The sequence below is a fragment of the Leopardus geoffroyi genome, chromosome A1 (assembly GCF_018350155.1).
Source record: "Leopardus geoffroyi isolate Oge1 chromosome A1, O.geoffroyi_Oge1_pat1.0, whole genome shotgun sequence".
Lineage (NCBI taxonomy): Eukaryota > Metazoa > Chordata > Mammalia > Carnivora > Felidae > Leopardus > Leopardus geoffroyi.
Genome location: NC_059326.1, coordinates 94558548 through 94577544, shown reverse-complemented (window position 1 = coordinate 94577544; position 18997 = coordinate 94558548). Strand labels below are relative to the sequence as shown.

Genomic DNA, 18997 nt, shown 5'->3' with positions numbered 1-18997 from the left:
ACCATTATCCTCCTGCTTGCTTAAATGTGGTAGAATCTGTATAGCAGTTACTGTCTGCACTGCAGCCGCTAAGATTCAGCTTCAACCCGCCCCACCCACCCAGGCCGGCCAGAGTTCAGCAGGAGAGAAGTGGAGACGAGATATCTCAGACAACTGCAAATTGTATATAGTATGAAGAAGAAATGAGACGTCCCTTCGGCCTCCAAACAGGCCCTGGCCCATATTAACCGACTGCAAGGCAACTTATGGATTTGCGTCTTAGCATAAACCAAATTCCCTGGGCAGAAGATACGAAAAGACACTTTTCCAAAGAAGACATCCAGACGGCTAACAGACACGTGACAAGATGCTCAACATCACTCATCATTCGGGAAATACAAATCAAAACCACGATGAGATACCACCTCACACCTGTCAGAATGGCTAAAATTAAATTAGCAACACAAGAAACAACAGATGCTGGCGAGGATGTGGAGAAAGGGGAACTCTTTTGCACTGCTTGTGGGAATGCAAACCAGAGCAGCCACTCTGGAAAGCAGTGTGGAGATTCCTCAAAAAACTAAAAACGGAACTATCCTACATCCCAGCAGCTCCACTACTAGGTATTTACCCGAAAGATACAAAAACACATATTTGAAAGGGTACATGCATCCCAATGTTTACAGAAGCATTACCAACAATAGCCAAACTATGGAGAGAGTCCAAATGTCCACTGACTGATGAATGGATAAAGAAGATGTGTTATATATACACATGTAAAATGGAGTATTACTCAGCCATCAAAAAGAATGAAATCTTGCCATTTGCAGTGATGTGGATGGAGCTTAGAACATGCCATGCTATGCAAAGTAAGTCCATCAGAAAAAGACAAACACCCTATGATTTCACTCATATGTGGAATTTAACAAACAAAACAGACGAACATGCGAGAAGGGGGGGAAGAGAAGAGAGGGAAACAAACCACAAGAGACACTTAACAACAGAGAACTGAGGGTGGATGGAGGGTGATTGGTGGGGGATGGGCTAGATAGGTGATGGGTATTGAGGACACTTGTGATGAGCACTGGGTGTTGTATGTAAGTGATGAATCACTGAATTCTCCTGAAACCAAAATTACACTGTATGTTAACTAAAAAATTAAAAAAAAAAAAAACAAAAACAACAAACTAAATTTCCTTATGAGAAATGTTTTATCTTTTTTCGGGAATTGTCATTAAGTAGGCCCCATTTTAAACCGCATTTTTAAGCTTGTTCTGTATCTTAACCTATAGGATATCTCCCCATCTCCAAAGATCACCGCTCAAGAAACAAACAGCCAAAAGATACTGGATTAGGCAGTACTTTATTCATAAAATGCATACTATCAATGCGAAGCATAAACACACTTACATGCCAGTGTTATTATTAGTCATTGCCATGCCAACCTAAAATACCTGAGGAGGTGACTGTCATGTAACTTACAAATGACTACATAGTACTCACCCTCAAAGCTAAGAAATATATAATTTACTCTATTGATCTGTCTAGAACAAAAAGACTTGACAACTGATATAGTTCAGTTACACTACTTTAGGTACACGCTTGCAACTTTCTTCTTGTACTTGAGAATCTGAAGAAGTCAATACACATTACAATCGGTTGAAAAGTAGAGAAAATAGGCAAATTAAAATGAGGATGGAAATCCTGAGCATCGTCTACATGAGGCAGAAAAACTTGGGTTTCCATTTTCTTTTTTATTTTACTTTATTTATTTATTATTCATTTAAATGTTTGTTTACTTTTGAGAAAGGGAGAGCATGAGCAGGGAAGGGTCAGAGAGTGAGAGAGACAGAGGATCTAAAGTGGACTCCATGGCAACAGCAGAAAGCCCAATGCAGGACTTGAACCCATGAATGGTGAGATCGTTCCTGAGCCGACGTCAGACACTTAACCGACTGAGCCATCCAGGCGCCCCTGGTTCTCATTTTCAAAGAAAACCATCCTCTAATTAGCAACCGATTTTTTTTTTTTTAATTTTTTTTTTTCAACGTTTATTTATTTTTGGGACAGAGAGAGACAGAGCATGAACGGGGAATGGGCAGAGAGAGAGGGAGACACAGAATCGGAAACAGTCTCCAGGCTCTGAGCCATCAGCCCAGAGCCTGACGCGGGGCTCGAACTCACGGACCGCGAGATCGTGACCTGGCTGAAGTCGGACGCTTAACCGACTGCGCCACCCAGGCGCCCCAACCGATTTTTAATAGACTATTTCGTCTCTTATTACAGTATTAACAATGAAATGGTAACATCCTCCTCCTCTCCTAACAAATATGGATGATTACAGTATGCCTGCTTCAAAGGAGTGTTTTGAGGCTCAATATTTGCAGAGTTTTGAGCCCTGCTGAAAGCTACTAAGTAAATAGAAAGTACTGTCATTGAGAATGATCAAATAAAAGCAAAGATGATTTAATATCACAGAAAATTACACTTATAATTGGCACACTGCCATGCCAATTTGGTCTCTCAGAGCACACACTCTATGAAAGGTCACTGCGGGTTAAAAAAAAAAAAAAAAAAAAGTCCCACAGCGAGTTCAAGTAGCCTACAATGCAGTATTAGCAATTAAGGAAGTAGTATTCTTCCTCCATATTCATTTGGGAATCCTTTCTACTAAGTAAGAAAAATGCAACAGTGATTTGTTAAAAACGATGGCTACAGACAATTCAATCTCAATTCTAAGAGCCTGCTTAGAAGCTAGAATACTGTAATGCTGCACAGTATTTTTTAAAGAGCAAACTATCGTATAAGCTATGAAGCCAGCACTCAAGTACTTCCAAGATAATATATTCCTAAACAAATTTTCCAGAAAAACTTATGTTCCTAACACAAGGTTAGACTACAGCATTGCAAATTCAGATTCAATTAACATCTACTATGTGGGACTCCCTCTAATAGGCATTTTGCTGACATTATCTCAATGAGTTCTATCAACAATAAACCTAAGAGAGGTATTACTAGCCACATTTTCAAAAAGGGAAGTTTGCTGTAAATTCAGATTCTTGCCCACATTCTAAGAATTTAAACTCAGTTTTATCATTTTACCTTTAAAAAAAAAAACGTTTATTTATTTTGAGAGAAAGAGAGAGCATGAGAAGGGGACAGGGCAGAGGGAGAGAGAGAATCCCAAGCAGGCTCCGCGCTGTCAGCACAGAGCCCAACACAGGGCGTGATCCTATGAATCGTGAGATCATGGCCTGAGCTGAAATCAAGGGTCGGATGCTTAACCAACCTTAACCACTGAGGCGCCCCAGTTTTGTCACTTTAAATCCACTGTCCCCTCATTCTGTCAGACAAGGATCTCATCCAGCTGTGCAAAAAATAACTGACAAATCATTTAATCTCACTGGGCCTAACTTTCCTCATCAATAAACTTAGGAAGAAGTTTGAATTATTCCTAAAGTCAGTTTCCCTTATTCTCTTTCCTGATGTCTATCAAATTTGCCATTTTAATCACTTTAAAGTATACAATTCAGTGGTTCCTGATACATTCACAATATATTACCACTCTCTGATTCCAGAACATTCCCTCACCTCAAAAAGAAACTCCTAACCTTTAAGCTGTCACTCCTCTACCTTCCTTCCCTCCCCCAGGCTCTGGCAGCTTCTGATCTGCTTGCTGCTTCTATGGATTTGCCTAACCTGGATATTTTACACAAAGGGAATCACACAATATGTGACCTTTTGGGTCTGGTTTCTTTCACTAAGCGAATGTTTCTGAGGTTCATCCACACTGAGGCATGTATCGTACTTCATTCCTTCTTATGGTTCAATAATACTCCTTTGTACGTATTTACAGACATTGTTTCTCCATGCATCCACTGATGGGACATCTGGGACCTTCTGGCTACTGTTACTAATACTGCTCTCCACACACATGTACATTTACTGACTTGAGTCCTTCCTGATATATATCTAGCAGTGGGGCTGCAGAGTCATATGATAATACTATGTTTGAATTTCTGAGGAACTGACAAAGTATTGGGGCTCACCAATTTTATATTCCCTACAGCAATTACAAGGGTCCTAATATCTCCCCATCCTTACCAACACCTATTTTCTGTCTTTTTCTTTCTTCCTTCCTTCCCTCCTTCCTTCCTTCCTCTCTCTTTGTAATTATAGCCACCCCAATGAGTGTGAAGTGATATCTCCTTGTAGTTTTGATTGCATTCCCCTAATGCCTAATGATGCATTATCTTTTCACGGGCTTTTTGGCCATTTGTACATCTTCTTTGGAGAAATGTCTATCCAAGTCCTTTGCCCATTTTTTAGTGGAGTTGTTTTTGCTGTTGAGTTGCAGGAGTTCGTCAAATATATGAGAAACAAATCCCTTAGCAGATATATGATGTGCAAACATTTTCTTCCATTCTTTAGGTTATCTTTTCATTTTCTTCACAGTCCTTCAATGCACAAAAGTTTTTCATTTCAAGGAAGTCTAATTTATCTTCTTTCCTTTGCTGTTCGTGTTTTTGATATCTACCCTAAGAATCTGTTGCCATATCCATCTAAGATCTCTTTTTGCTGGTGTATTCCATAAGCTTTTGCTCATTTCATAAATAAAGTTGTACCTGAGTAACTCTCTTTGTTTTACTGCTGGGTTATTTTGGAGTATTTATTACATTGTCCTTATCAAGGAAGTGGCAGGATTTTAAGCATGGATAAAATTACCCTGTTAATAAGATGATCGGGCTGGAACTCCTTGAGATAAAATGGGATAGCTGTGAAAGAAACTGCTTTCTCCTCCATTATAAAGAAGAAAGGAAGAAGGGGGGAAGAGAAAGGGAGGAAGAGAGGAAAGAAGGAAGCAAACACTGTTTGAGAACCTCATGAATTAATGAACACACACAAACAAATTTAAAAGCCATTCCAACATGCACCTCCATGTTTACAGCAGCATTATATACTATAGCCAAATCATGGAAATAGCTCACATGTCCATCAACTGATGAATGGATAAAAAAGATGCAATTTGTGTATGTGTATATATACATATATATGTGTATATATACATACATACATACACACACACACAGGTATATATACACATATATATGTATATATGTATATATACACACACAATGGAATATTACCCATCAAAAAAAAAGAGAAATCTTGCCATTTGCAACAACATGGATGGAGCTAGACAGTATTATGCTAAGTAAAATAAGTCAGTGGGAGAAAGACAAATACCATATAATTCACTCAGATGTGGCATTTAAGAAACAAAACACACAATCATTGAGAGAAAAAGGAGAGAGGCAAACCAAGAAACAGACTCTTAACTCTAGAGAACAACCTGACGGTTACCAGAGGGGAGGGGAGTGGGGGATGGGTGAAATAGGTGATGGGGACTAAGGAGGGCACTTGCTGTGATGAGCACTGGGTGATGTATGGAAGAGGTGAATCACTATATTGTACACCTGGAACTAATATTACGCTGTACATTAACTAACTTGAATTTAAATGAAAACTTAAAAAATAAAATAAAAAATAAGTATAATAATAATAATAAAAAAAAAAAAAGGATGTTCTGGACTAAATGTCCAAACATGATAAACCCTGGAAAGACAGCTTACCCTGCAATAAAAACTCATTACTCTAGCAGTTACTAGAATTCTAACACATGGAATCATTTCTAAGATCTACTTCCCTTATTTTAACTGGCCAATAATGTTCGTGTCTACCAAAAGGCTTAAATATGGCTTCAAAAGGAAAGGCATTGCTGAAGGATTACTTGAAAAATAAAACATGTTTACCCCTCCCCCCCAAAGAAAAAGAAAAGAAAAAGAAAAAGAAGATGGAATATATAAACAACACAATACTCTGCAGCCATTTAAAGTGATATTGCTGAGTAAAATTTCATTTATTGACATTGAAAGGTTGAAAGGTATTTACAACGTAATGCTCTATAGTGGGAAACAACAAGTTTATAATACATATACTCAGAAAGCCATATATCAATTACAATATCTCATTCAAAATTATTATCATGGGATGCCTAGGTGGCTCAGCTGGTTAAGCGTCTGAGTCATGATTTTCATTCAGGTCATGATCTCATGGTTCGTGAGATCGAACCCCAAGTAGATAGAGCTCTGTGCTGACAGTGCAGAGTCTGCTTAGGATTCTCTCTCTCTCTCTCTCTCTGCCCGTGCCCTGCTCAAATGTGAATATGCACACTCTCTCAAACTAAATTAAAAAAAAAAAAAAAGGGAATTTCTTTTTACACATTCACTTATTATTACATTTTATCTTCACCCTGAATAATTTGTCAGCTATGTTTTTTCTGTTAACTAACCACAACCACTACAACAAATATATAGCATTTCACTGATGTTATGATATTTACTGAGTATCAGCAAATTTTATGTATATAAACTCCAAAAAATAACAATTTATTTTTTTTTTAAGTTTATTTATTTTGAGGGGGGGAGGAGGGGCAAAGAGAGAAAGAATCTTAAGCAGGCTCTATCTACCCCAACGCAGAGCTCGAACTCATGAACCGTGAGATCATGACCTGAGCGGATATCAGGAGTCCGACGCTTAACTGACTAAGCCACCCAGGCGCCCCACAAAACAAGTTTTAAAAACAAAATATGACGTTGTAAAAATGGTATACAGTCGGTCACTTCATTAATTAGGATCAAAACTTTTCTGAAACAAGTTACCAAGATGTGCAAAAATGAGATTCTATTCTGTCTCTTGTTTCTGCTAATAGCAAGAGGTGGGGTAAGTGGTAAGACAAGGACAGCATTGCTCCACCGGCCCGACTTGCTACCCCTTATTTCATCTAAAAGCCCTAGCTGTGGTACGTTCCCACTGCGTGTGAATTCCACTCCCCGTTGTATAAGGTGACTGAAAGTGACTACAGTCTGTGCACTAACTGAACAGCTGCCTTCAGACCCTCAGACATGTCATCCAAACACAGACTGGAAACACAGAACCTGGGACACTGAGCAGATGCTACACACAAACATGTAAACGGCCACAGACTCGCAATGACCAGGAATCTTGGGACGGCCACACTTCCAAATAAGAGGGCAGGTGACCCAAGACTTGAGGATCTGATTAAAATCGTTAAAGCGCTTTATATACAGACATGAGATGTTTTTTAAAGATTACATAATTCGGGATAAGTATTAAGGATAGTAGAAAAGTTAAAACAACAACAAAAACAAACAACCAAAAAAACCAATATAAAGAAAAATCTTTATTTTCCCCAATACCATAAAAACAGTCAATAGTGCCCAAAAATTTGTTCTGAGGAGAGAAATATATTATATAACAAAGTGAGTCTTCTTCATATAAGTTTAATTTTCTCCAAATACTTCTCAGAAAAAGGAATGAAAAAATTTTAAAGAAACACAATTTACATAATCTATTAAAGATACATTTAAGCACTCACATGGTGACATAACAGCAAAAATGCTTAAAATCTCACATTAATTAGGCCAGGAGAGAAAATTGTCAATTTTTTTTTTTTTTTTTGCCAAAATTATCAGAACTGATTCAATATTCAACACTGCGATTTACTTGCAAGAAAACTTAGCCTAGCCAACTTTACTGTTTCTTGAATCTAAAATTTACAGTACCATTCCCAAATTAGAGTACTAGATTTAGAAAAGCAATTCAGAAAATCACCAATGGTGTTCAAAAGTTAATAAATTCAGTTGAGACATAAAACATTTACATTTTACACATTTTAATTGATTTCTGGCTGTAGTATTGTTAATACAGAGGGCTCACTGTGAACTACTCCAGTATTTTCCAGCAGCTGTTGGGTGTATCGCCAGCCAAGGAAGCAACAGACCAAGGCGTAGCCAGGGGCCACACGTTAAGAACTCTTAGATATGGAACAGATCTTCATATATCTGGACCACTTCCGTTTCCAAGTTGATGCAGGGCTAAACGTTCCGACAAGATCAGACGATAGGTTTTACTTTTATCTACTTCTCTCTCCTAAAGGACATGGTTGCCATACACCAGACCAAGCCAAAGAAGTCTGAAGATTCAAATTAAAAACTCCCCGAGTGATCCTGGACCTAATGTGTCTATCTGAGGGCCCTCTACACCACAACCTACTCTAGGGAGGCTGTGGCTCGGGGTTCCATTTCTGTCTCCAGCCATTTCTTCTCCAACAACCTACCCCCAACACACATTATGCTGTCTCTCTGCCTGACTCAATTTAGAATCACTCCCTTTTACACACAGGCCATCCTTTCTCCCTTTCTCCCTTCATCTGATACCCCAGGCAAAGATGAAACCCTGATTAAATCCAATTACCCACCTGCTCTACCTCTGCAGCTAAAAATGGATCAAGAAAAATGTACAACCTTCCAACAGTTCCCATTTTAAATTTATGGCCACAAATTGCAAATGGGCAATCAGCACTGTTCAACACAGTGAAGCAGACTAAAATCCCGAGTTTGTTCATTTTCCCACGATACAAAATACTATTTCATACTTTCTCCTCTGTTTCTCAAACCTCTTAAACCTACCCACTCCCTCAGCTGCCTGGAGAAAAAAGCAGGAATCAGACACAAATTTCTCTTCCAACACTCAAAACTACATACCTAACCCATACTCTTATTTCCTATTACAACAAATGCCATGTTCTCACTTCTTTCACAGTCCAACCCTTCCATTTGCACTCTGGATCTTGCAACTTCTCACTTTCTCAAGAAAATTATATCCCTCTCTGTGCTGCGTTATCAATTTCTCTCTCCATGGATCTGCGGCATCGGCATACAAGCCTCCTCTAACATCTGCAGTCATTAAATCCACACTCCCTACAGGGACCATCCTACCTCCAGGCTTCTTGAAAGAGTTAACTTATCTGGTGGCTTCCACTTTGTGTCCTCACATTCTCTCCTCGGTTTAATCCAAGCAGGTTTCTTTTTCCTCTCAGTTGTAACCGAGATGGCCACTGTCAAGGTTATCAGAGAGGTCCATCTAACCAAATACAACACTCACATGCCTATTCTCTTTCCTGACCTCTCAACAGCATTCAATACTACCCGCCATCTTAAAACAGCTCCTCCTGCCCCTAGACAATGATCACCAGTGATCTCCATGTCACTGAATTCACTTTTTTATCCCTGGATAGTGATTAGAGGTTGAGGCTGTTGAGTCACACAGACCTGGATTCAAATCTTGGCTCTCTCACTTCCTAGTACTCAATCTAGGCACTGATATTTAACCACTGAGCAAACCAGGGAAAATATCAGGACCTAATTCACAGCTCTGAGGATTAAATTAGTTAATTTACTTTTTTCTTCTCTATTACCTCTTAGGAACGTGTGACATAATTCACTCTCCAAGAAATGTTCTTCCTTTCATCTCAGACTGCTCCTATGCACTGTCATAAGCTCCTCCAACTCTACTTGCCTTTTAAATTTAGGAGCTCATAGGAGAGAGAGAGCGTGAGCAGGGGAGGGGAAGAGAGAGATGGGCACAGAGAATCCGAAGCAGGCTCTGTGTTGACAGCAGTGTGCCCGACGCATGGCTCAAACTCACAAACCACGAGATCATGACCCAAGCTAAAGTCGGATGCTAAATCAACTGAGTTCCCCCCGACCCCCCAGTATCCTGAGCTCATAAATTTCTATATTTTCTCCCTAAGTGATTGATCTCCACCATTCTCATGACTGAAACTACAATCTAACCCTCAATGATTTCCAAATCTCAGTTTCTAGTCTATAATTTTCTCTCAAGCCCCAGATTGCCAACCAATCTCCACCTGGATATTGCAGCTACCTCATACTCAACAGGCTCAAGAGACAAGCCTCCATCCTTTTTCATGTGCTCTTTCTCTCACCAGAAACTCCCCTGCCTGTCACAGTCTCTAACTACTTGCTGTCAGTCTCTGGGGCTCCATATATTCCCTCTTTTGTAACAGTCACTAAACTTATATTTACTGGCTTGCTAGACCGTAAACTCCATGATAGAAAATAAGACCTTCTCATATCATTAACACTTTGCCTAGTGTCTCTTACATACGAAATGTTTAATAAATACTTTTTTCTCAATTTTTTTTAACATTTATTCATTTTTGAGAGGCAAAGCACAAACAGGGGAGGGGCAGAGAGAGAGGGGGAGACACAGAATCTGAAGCAGCCTCCAGGCTCCAAGCTGTCAGCACAGAACCGACGTGGGGCTCGAACTCACGAACCGTGAGATCATGACCTGAGCCGAAGTCAGAGGCCCAACCGACTGAGCCACCCAGATGCCCCTTAATAAGTACTTCTTGAACAGAATTTGAGCTATTGAAAAAGTTACTGCTTATTTAATTTCTGAAACAGGATTTTATTTGTTCAGTTGTCTAATGCAGTATAAACACTTTCATATCAAAATACTTTAACCACTGGTTTACATTAATGTCATTTCTAATCCATAAAAATACATCAAACAAAATTTAGAGGTACTTCTAAATATATTCTATTATGTCTGGGGAATTCCACAATTATCAATTGCCTCTGGATATAAAAAGTTAAAAAGGCTCCAAGCTAGGAAAGACAACTAAGGGTGATACTGTTTGTTTACCTACTTTGGAATCCCACAGAATTTTTTAAAAGAATGTTAGTGAAAAGATGATATTTTAAGTCTGAAATGCATGAACTTTCTGGATTATTTTTAGAAAGGATTTTCTTCTCCAAGACTCTTCTATCATTTTCCCCACATGAATACTAAATACTATCACACTCTAATTGTGTATTAATATTCTGTTTGTTTTTACTCCTCAAAGATAGTATCCAAACAGTATTTTTTTTTAGCTTATAAAGCCTTCTCATGGTTAAATGCAGAGTTTCCATTAGGGAGCCTGAAATTTGAAAAAAGCTTGCACACACACATACACTCTCACACAGATACCAAGAGATTCACTGTGATATCATGAAGATGTACATATATGACTTGAATACATAAGGGCTTTTAGAAAGTCAAATTGATTACAAAACCAAAATATGCACTAAATTGAGGAAAAACATTTTGTATTGCTCTTATGTAGAAAACATGACCCCTTGAAGGACAAAATCATTGAGAAACTGATCACACTGAAAAAGGATACAAAACAAAGTTAAAAACAAGAAAACTAGAGCCACACAGCCTTAGGAATACTTAAATAAATTAGATTGCAAAGGACCAGGCTTTGTTCTCAGAGTATCTGGGCAATTATCTCACAAATAGGGGCTATTTCTATTTTCTATAACTGCCAGAGTATTTGATCAGATTGCTTCTGCACGTTCTATAATAAACCAAAACACACATAATGAAAGCTTATATGTACACTAATGGAATAAAGAAATTATAAAATGGACGATTCTCTAATATTATAAAAGTATTTGAGCTTTTAACTGATCTCCTACAATTATCCAAAGTACTTAATTAACCAGTTACGAAAGAGCCTATATGTGAGATAGTAATGTCACACCTTTCTCCAGAAGCTCTTAAATCCTGTGAATGCACCCTTTGAGTTTCTGAGCATGTTTCCAAAATAATTATGGAAAGCCATTTATCAAACTATAGCAAGACCTCTTTTTAGTTTATACCCTTTTACCTACTAATTATACTCCTGGGGAATAATCCTATATACTAAGGAGGCTTTATTCAGTCAGTCAGTCAGTCAGTCAGTCAGTACATGTTTATTAAGCACCTACTATGTATATATACACAAATAATGTTTGTCACAATATAACAGGAAAATACTGGAAACAAACCCGTTATTTGACAATGGAGGAACTGGGAGAAAACCATAGTATTTCGTAGCCAAAGTACAATACAGTCATTTAAAATACACGCATGGTAAGTTGGAAGCAATATGGAACAAGTTTTACAGAGTTACAGGACAAAAGCAGAACATAAAATCAAAAAAGTCATAGAATCACACTCTCAGAAGAAAGTATCCGTAGAATAAACATGGAAATAAAATAGGTCAAATAGATTGGCTGCATCTTGGGGGTAAACCTCTGAGATTTTCTTTATATCTCTGGAATTTTCTACAATTTCTACAATTTTCTACAATTTTCTACAAGTTTTCTACAATAAACATACATAACCTAACTAATGAAAAAAACCATAATTATTTATTTCCTGTTTTTTGAGGGAGAGAGAGAGAGAGAGAGAGAGAGCGCATGCGCAAGAGGGCGCATCTGCACAAGGAAGGGGCAAAGGGATAGGGAAAGGGAATCTGAAGGAGGCTCCACACCCATCGCAGAGCCTGACATGGTGCTTGATCTCACAACAGTGAGATCATGACCTGAGCTAAAATCAAGACTCAGGCACTCGGGTTGACTGGGTGGTTACGTTGGTTACACATTTGACTCTTGATTTCGGCTCAGGTCATGATCTCACGACTCATGAGTTCGAGCCCCACGTGAAGCTCTGTACGGACAGCATGGAGCCTGCTTTGGATTCTCTCTCTCCCCTCTGTCTGTGCCTCTACCCCACTCACACTGTATCTCTCTCTCTCTCAAAATAATAAATAAACCTTAAAGAAAAAAACAAAGGCACTCAACCGACTGAACCACCCAGGTGCCCCAAGAACAACCATTTTTAAAAAGACAATACTTATCAATCATTTCATTTGAGAAGAAAAACCACTGACCTGTCTTCAAAATTTTCTGAACCCTAAATAACCATCCCAAATGGCACAAATGAAAATTAGTATCTTAATACAGAACTGCTGGAAGCAAAGCTCATTTTATAAAATTTCTCATCAAAATCAGTGAGTAAAAAGCCCAAGACTTTACTGAATGTTTCTTCAGATCACAGGAGACCATGTTCTAGAAAAAGCAGTAATTGCTACTTATCAAAATGGAAAAAAATTCTGATTAATGAATGAGATTATCTTCTCATAACCATATCAAGTACTGAACAGTAATAATAAAATCTCAATTTTTTCCTAAACCAAATGCAAACATCATTATTTTTTTTTTAATCATTTACAAGTTAAGAGATGCAAAGTAAAAAACAACTAGAAAGTCCTATAGCAAAACATAACAGTGTTGTGGGTACGGTTTTGTCTTTTTTTTCCTATATTTTTAAAAATGTCCATAATAGATGCACAACTTTTATTTATTTTTTTTTATAATATATGAAATTTATTGTCAAATTGGTTTCCATACAACACCCAGTGCTCATCCCAAAAGGTGCCCTCTTCAATACCCATCACCCACCCTCCCCTCCCTCCCACCCCCATCAACCCTCAGTTTGTTCTCAGTTTTTAACAGTCTCTTATGCTTTGGCTCTCTCCCACTCTAACCTCTTTTTTTTTTTTTTTTTTTCTTTTCCCTCCCCTATGGGTTTCTGTTAAGTTTCTCAGGATCCACATAAGAGTGAAACCATATGGTATCTGTCTTTCTCTGTATGGCTTATTTCACTTAGTATCACACTCTCCAGTTCCATCCACGTTGCTACAAAAGGCCATATTTCATTTTTTCTCATTGCCACGTAGTATTCCATTGTGTATATAAACCACAATTTCTTTATCCATTCATCAGTTGATGGACATTTTGGCTCTTTCCATAATTTGGCGCACAACTTTTAAAAAAGAGAAAAATACAGGCGCATGGGTGGCTCAGTCGGTTAAGCATCTGACTTCAACTCAGGTCATGATCTCGTGATCTGTGAGTTCGAGCCCCTTGTGGGCTCTGTACTGTCATAACAGCTTGGAGCCTGGAGCCTGCTTCAGATTCTATGCCTCCCTCCTTCTCTGCCCCTCACCCACTTGCATTCTGTCCCTCTCTCTCTCTCTCTCTCAAATATAAACATTTAAAAAAAATTTTTGTTAAAGAGAAAAATAAACTTAAATTATCAAGGGAAATATACTGAAATATATTTATTTATACAGATTAGATTAGTAAAAATACAGTATTTGTAAAATTCAGACCTGCTTGTGAGAGCAGCTCGAGAAATCTGAAGGCCCTTCAAAATCAGTCAATACAACCATCACTTTTAGCGAGATAAGAATACTTCACATTTCTAATACAAGAGTTCATAATTTGAATAAAGACCTATTTTTCTCTTACTAAGGAATCTGTCATAAACAGATCTAAGGATGCTTTCTTTTTAATGATATAGTCTATTTCTTTGTTCATAAGGTATCAACATCCATGATGCCATATAGCTGTTATAGTAAAGTGTGTTAATAAACACAGTCTTTAGTGAACTAACTGAGGTAACATTAAAACATAAAACTTTATTTACTATGTAAAAGTATTTATTAGTGTCTCTCATCGACTTTAGGTGTAAAATTATTTCAACTCAATCAATCAGAGAAAAGCAAAAGGAAATTGAGAATCCATATGCCTATCACTGTATGGATAACAACACTCCCACTGTATGGAGAACAACAACCAACAAGATACAACAGTGCGTATTAGAACACTTTCAGCAACTTCAAACATACATACATTACGGGATCAACTGCTAAGTCATTAAACAAGCAAAAAGAGGCAGTATCTCAGCAATGAATAAAGTACAGTGCTCTGAAGTTAAACTGTCTGGTTTCAAATCCTAGTTCTACTTTTTTTTAGTTGTATAACCTCGGGGTTAATCTCTATGTGTTTCCATTTCTCCATCTTCCTATAAAATAGGGATAATAACAAGATAATGACAATAACAGTATAATAACAATAACAATTCATTCATAAAAGAAAGAAATCTTTTATTTTCATTTTTTCAATATGATGACAGCTTTTTTTTTTTTTAAGTGTATTTATTTATTTTGAGAGAGCGAGAGAGCATGTGAGAGAGAAAGTGCATGCAGGTGCGGAGATGGATCAGAGAGAAAAGGAGAGAGAGAATCCCAAGCGGGCTCCATGCTGTCAGTGCAGAGCACGACGTGGGGCTCAAACCCACGAACCGTGAGATCATGACCTAAGTTGGATCTTTAACCAACTGAGCCACCCAGGTAACCGTGAAAGAAGTATTTTATCTAAAAAAAAAAAAATTATTTTAATGTTTATTTATTTTTGAGAGACAGAAAGAGACAGAGTGTGAGCAGGAGAGAGGCAGAGAGAGAGGGAGACACAGACTCTGAAGCAGGCTCCAGGCTCCGAGCTGTCAGCACAGAGCCCACGCAGGGCTCGAACTCACTCGGACCGTGAGACCGTGACCTGAGCTGCACTGACTGAGCCACCCAGGCACCCCAGAAGTAAAGGAGGAGATACCATGTCTAGCACAGAATAAGCACTAAAACAGGGCTTTCCCTCCTTTTTCTTCACTCTAAATAGAATTTGTCACCCATTTTGGAAATAAGAATGAAGATCTCTAACTCAACAAATTAGCACTTAAAGTCCTAAATTCACTTGAAATCATAATTACCCACCACAAAGTACCTTGTGCAACCTGAGCATAATCCAACTTAACCTTAAGGTAAATGACAGTTCCCTTCCATGGCGATTTTATCCCAGTTGTTTCAAAAGAAGAAACGAATGAAACACCAAGATTCTTTCTTAAAAGATGTACCAAAAAATTTTAGAGTCACTGTACTAACAAAACGTGATTGTCTCAGAAGTGCAAAGTTACTGGGGGAAACATAATAATGCACAACCAAGAGCAAAATTTAAGTATTTTAGTGTTTTTAGGATATTTAAAGTTAAGGTGCTTGGAATATTCAAAATTATCAACATTTGTTAAGTATAAAATTGTTATTCTCTATAAATAAAGAAATGTCAACTATGATTAGCCTGGAAGTAGTTATACTAGAGCCATTCAACTATCTTGGGATTACTGTGTTCTCTTTTCTCACAAAGAAATTAATACAAGCGACAGAATGTTACAAAAATAGTCAATAGTGTTGAAGGCTTTTTAATAAACTTCATTTTGGCAAATAATCACAGAGAAACTAACAAATAATGAAATCATGATGATTTCATTTATTTGTTCTGTACATATCTGATTAATAGGCATTAATTTTGTTGATGGAAACAAGAGAACTCTATTGTTATATACAGATTAGAAATGTGAACACTTAGCATTTCCCACAACTACTGACTTCACAAATTATTTTGAATGTTATTTCAAATAACACTGTAAGTGCCAGAGGTTAGGTAAGCAAAGAGCTCTACTGCCCTCTAATGAAATAAACCAAAAAAAAAAAAAAAAAAAAACAAACCCTCTTTTTGATGTATCTCAGAACAGGAAAATAATCTTACTTTGCTAAATGCAGTAGACAAACACTAAGACAATTAATTGCAAACAACTAGAATATATAAATCAAAATACTGCAAGAGAAGCTACAATCGCCCAGTTTTCATGATAAAATTAGTAGCAAAACAGGAAAGCCTTGAGACAGGAACGTTCCAAGAGAAAGGACACGAGTGCAACAGTGCTATCTAATGTGATAGCAATTAGAACTTCACTGCAGGCTACGCTTTTCATGTGTATGTTGGAAGTGAATGAGAAGAAAGACTTTTAGAAACCACACACTTTGATGAACTGCAGGAAGTTTTCGGCTCAGCAGCTCAAAAGTAAACACCATCAAAAGAGTCTCTCATAATGTTCACTGACTAACCCTCTCAGAATTTTTTTTAAGTTTACTTATTTTGAGAGAGAGAGCAGGGGAGGAAGAGAGAAAGAAGAGACAGAGAACCCCAAGCAGCCTCCACTCTGTCAGCACAGAGCCCAACGTGGGGCTCGATCTCACAAACCGTGAGATCACGACCTGAGCCAAAATCAAGAGTCAAATGTTGAACTGACTGAGCCACCCAGGTACCCCTCTCAGAATTATTTTAATACATGAATACTTTCAGGAAAAATACCCTTTAACATACACACTTAAAAGAATTTTATTTCATGCTTTCTGCTTTTTAAACAAATGCCAATTTCATAAAATGGCAACTCTGTATTCTATGATACTTTCCATCATACACTAACCAGTAATAACTTGTCATCGTTTTCAATAAAACTTCTCCCTTCTTGCGCGCCTGGGTGGCTCAGTTGGTTAAGTGTCTGACTCTTGGTTTCGCCTCAGGTTAGGATCTCACAGTTTGTGAGTTCGAGCCCCACATCAGACTCTGTACTATCAGCACAGAGCCTGCTTGGGATTTTCTCTCCGCCCCTCCCCTGCTTTCTCTCTCTCTCTCTCTCTCAAATAAACAAACTTAAAAATTTTTTAGAAAAAGTTCTCCTTTCTTTTAACAAACATGGTTTTTAAAACATGTTCCATATTCCTGTTCCTTTCATCTAATATTCCCACCTGTCAAGAATTCCCAAAGTCTCACACGAGTACAAAGAACAGAGTACCAGATCACAAAGAGAGAGAGGGAGAATATGAAAAGAAGAAAAAGTACATCTTCCCAACAGCAGTTCACTGAGAGAACAGAGGTGTGGCGGTTAACTGCTCCTTGGGGCTGGGACACACAGCGCTTGGAGATGGCAGGTGTCTGTCCAGGCTGACAGCTGTGATATGCTCCATTATGTGTCTCTTCATTAGCAGATATGAGAAACAGGTCAAATCCACACAATGCCATAGGGAAGAGAGGCAATAAAAGGGAAAGAGGTGCACTTAAGTCTGCATTAAAATGAAAATATAGGGGTGCTCGGGTGGCTCAGCTGGTTGGGCATCCGACACTTGATCTTGGCTCAGGTCATGATCTCACGGCTCATGGGTTCGAGCCCTGCATCGGGCTGTGTGCCGACAGGTCAGATCCTGGAGCCTGCTTGGGATTCTGTGTCTCCCCCTCTCTCTGCCCTTCCCCTGCTCATGCTCTGTCTCTCTCTCAAAATAAATAAACTTAAAAAAAAAAAAAGAAAAGAAAATATCCTTTTCCTTTGTAGGCCACTGCTCTTCTTTGCATCGTCTGTTTGTCGATGCAAATGGTTCTCCAGCTCTACAAGTTATATGGATAACCAAACGCTCGTTCAAAACTTCAAAATAGCAACACACAGGGAGATACAAATGTACTCCAGGTTCTATCTCCCAGTGAGCTGGATTTCACATCTGTAGAGATTTTCTGAGTAACACGGATTAAAAACATGACTCTTTTACTAGAAGTATTACTCATTCATTCCTACTGTCTCAACATAGAACTGACATATAAATGTATTTTGAAGACATAATAAAGGAGCCGGAAGGACTCAGGCATCCCAAGGTCCACCACTGCCTACACAATGATGCTTGAAGTACACCCCACATACGGTCACAACAGTTTCCTTCCAGCCTATCAATTCCATTTACCTACTCAGACTTAACGTATGACAGTCCAGAGAAATGCAACAGTGAAGGCGTACAGCCACTTGGAGAACATACGAATGTGTGTGTATTCGTATGAACATACGAATGTGTGTACATCTGCACATACGTACGCGTGTGTGTCTTCACTCAGAATAGTTCCAGTCTACACTGGAACTAGTGAGTTCCAGACTGTTATCCCAAACCTAAAAGAATGCCTTCCCTAGTTCACTGTAAGAAAACATCAGGCTTTCCAGGCTGCCCTTCCCCTCCCGAGGTCTCAGTAAGCATAGATATGAAAAAGAAGATCGAGAACTAAAAAGGCGGAAGGGGGCAAGGAAAGGGAAATGATTAATTTCATCAGGAAATAAATTCACTGTCAGCTTTGGTTTCAAACAAAGGCATTTATTTATTCATTAGCCAAAAATAAGTTTTATTGCCAACGATGATGAAAATGGTAGCAGCCTGCATTTTTTAAGCATTTACCTAACACTAGGCATCGGACTAAATAAGCACTCCATACACTGGGTAACCCTGTGCGACAGGTAATGTTATCCCCGGTTTACAGATGAAGAAGCTGACACTCATAAAGATGAAGTGACTTGCCCAAAGCTACACCACTTCTAAATTGCAGAGCATACATAATATACCAGTCACTTCAACTCTTAAATACTAAACTTATATTATTTTATATATTATTGTTATTTATATTGTATTCATCAACTTAAAATGTGTGAAATGCAATACTTTTGAAACACTGAATGAATTAATAAATTATATACAGTGAGACCC

At 38.2% G+C, this 18997-nt stretch overlaps 1 protein-coding gene across 7 annotated transcripts in view; it reads right to left on the bottom strand.

The window, feature by feature from the left end:
- The window catches only part of COMMD10 (COMM domain containing 10), a 314502-nt gene that overhangs the window by 246468 nt on the left and 49037 nt on the right, over positions 1-18997 (bottom strand). The window lies entirely within an intron of this gene.